This window comes from Pseudophryne corroboree, chromosome 2, assembly GCF_028390025.1.
Source record: "Pseudophryne corroboree isolate aPseCor3 chromosome 2, aPseCor3.hap2, whole genome shotgun sequence".
NCBI classification, from domain to species: domain Eukaryota; kingdom Metazoa; phylum Chordata; class Amphibia; order Anura; family Myobatrachidae; genus Pseudophryne; species Pseudophryne corroboree.
This window is the reverse complement of record NC_086445.1, coordinates 196,987,906-196,990,541: the sequence shown is the minus strand read 5'-3', so window position 1 is coordinate 196,990,541 and position 2,636 is coordinate 196,987,906. Positions and strand designations below refer to the sequence as shown.

Below are 2,636 nucleotides of genomic sequence, written 5' to 3'. Positions count from 1 at the left end.
GTGGGGTAGGGTCTCAGTAAGGGAAGTGAACTAAATACACTTAAAATTCACTTAAATATTAAAAACACACGTAACCTAGTTATAGGTGTCTGCCAACCCTTAATAGTGCAATGCTGGTACAGTACTGCTAAAAAGAGTATAGAATGGGGGGATAAGGGTACCGGCAACTTGTGTTGTTTAAAATATAAGCACTAAAACTTAAAATTTATGAGCCAAAAAATATATAATAATAATACAAACAAGTTTTTAATAATACATAAAAGCGGAATAAAACATAAAAAGTTTTTTAAGCACTGGTAAAAGCATAAAGGTCTTTGTAAAAGGTAAGGAATTCTGACTTAACTTAGAAATAGGCAAGGGGGTCAATGCAGGGAACCCAACGCGTTTCGTCACACCAGACTTCTTCAAAGGGTAGGGACAGAGTGAGATAACATGCCTATTTATACCCCTGGCATACTGGCTCAGTGGTTGTGATGTCATAATTGGTCATGTGACTCATTAAAAAACATTTATTCTAAGAGCAGTCCAAGACACTAAATAAAACATTGCCTCAGGCAGTAAGAATCACTATGAATACATTTGCATTAAAAACGAGTGTTCCATATAGCGCAAACACTGTTTAAATAGTTCAAAACTGGAAAAATATAGTAAAGTGCGGCATTTTCGCCACACTTCCGGCGACGGAGGTAGCGGGTTACGTGTCTCCGGGTACTTCCGCCCCACTTCCGGTTCGCTAGTGCGCATGCGCCGACTGCGCTCCTCGTCCATTGCGCATGTGTCTGCGGCATCTCATAGGAGTCAGCAGTCTATGTTCAGATCACAACGTAGTGAATGTCCTCCCCATTCAGTACTGCGGTAGCCATATTGTTGTGGGGAAAGCTCCATACAGTGTACAGGAATGCGGTGGCCATCAAAGAGGAGTTTTAGGAGACATAGTATGCCGGTATCCATGACAACGGATCCATATAGATAAACGCAAGATATGTATGGTAAAAAACATGTATACCAGTCTTTCACACAGATAAACATGATGGAAACTACAGTATAGGATAAGGGGATAATACAATGGATCATACATAATGATATATAATAAAATTATGAGAATTATATTAACATATATTCAATGCTGAATGTGTACCTAAAAGTGACATAGCTGTGTTTATGCTCAATATAGCAGTGATTAGTAACCTAGCAGGTGACATTGTTAGTGAGGTTTAGCAAAAAGGTTACAAAATAACAATAATAATAGTGAGAGGAAAGAACCAGGCGAAAATCAATAAAAAAGATATGTAAATATAAATATTGGAATTGGTGGTGATATTAAATTTTTATATGTAAAGAAAGATCCCTCTATATTCAAAAGTTATAAGGTGAGCCGCGGATACTGTGAACCTATTAGTACCAAGCGATATCAGATCGGTCACTAGTTGGCTTGACGTCATTTTGTCAGTCCTTACAGTACCTGATCTTCCCAGGCAGTCCCCCTCCCTGGTACTGATCAGGCCCAAAACACTGCTTAGCTTCCAAGATCGGACGAGATTGGCCGTACCAGTGTGGTTTGACTGTACATGAAAGTAGACATCGTAACACCAGGAATCCGATCGCATAATAACACTCGAATCCCGGTGATTTATTACTTTATTATAGTGTGAGACAGACACCAACAAAGAAATAGAAGAATTAAGAGAGTGTGCAAGAACGGATTGTGGCGAAAAACAAGGAAAACCAGGAATGTTGGAGGAAATACCATTTGATAATTGTTTCTTTGTCCTTTTGCCTCTTGGGCTATATTTCTATACTTTTAAACACAGGGAATATAGTCATTTATTATATCCATTCTCACCATAGACACTATTCCAACGGTTAAAAAAAGAAAAATGTCCTTGTCCATAGAGAGATATTTATGTATATTTAATAAAAAAAAATTTTTTGTAGAATAAAATATATGCCTGTTTTGAATTTAAACATAAGATCCTACATAGTGCGATTTCCTTCTCCTAATAGGAATAGTGACTAACTCATAAAAAGAGAGAGACGTGGAGAATGTAGAAATGAAATACATGTTCACTCAGGTTACCATGGGAAACCACTATAGATGTCTGAAGTGATGTTCCATTTAGCAGTCAATGAAATCCCTTTTCATCTATTTTTTATTTTGGGTTTACGTGTCTGTTTATGATGCATTATTATTACTGTGTTTTATATAATCATACAGTTTATCTGTACATATATAATTTTTTATGTAGATGTTAACAACATTACCTGAACCCATTTGTAATATATGTATGTTAAAACTGTTTCCTGAAGTCTTTTGGAGACACAAATTACCTATGATGATTAATACCTCCTGTGTTAAATTACGATGGGGTTTTAAATAGTGTGCTGACGTCTGACAGGCCAGCCTCCTGACGAAGTATCCACGAAACGCGTTGGAGCGGAGCCTGCCAGACGTGTGTGCTTCTTTTCACTCGGCCTTCTTCTCCCTGTGTCCGTTGCGAGTGGCCAGACGGGTCCGGAGTATCGGCGCGGTGCATGGTCCTGGCGTCTGTACACAGAGGTGGAGGTTTGCCTGGTGGATGGTTTTATGCTTTTTAACTGGCCCAAAGTGTGGGTCTTATTTGGTACGGGAACACACT

At 38.5% G+C, this 2,636-nt stretch overlaps 1 pseudogene; it reads right to left on the bottom strand.

Annotated features, from left to right (window-relative positions):
• Positions 1-1,450: 1,450 nt before the first annotated feature.
• LOC135052614 (5S ribosomal RNA) lies at positions 1,451-1,570 on the bottom strand (annotated as a pseudogene).
• Between the last annotated feature and the right edge of the window lie 1,066 nt (positions 1,571-2,636).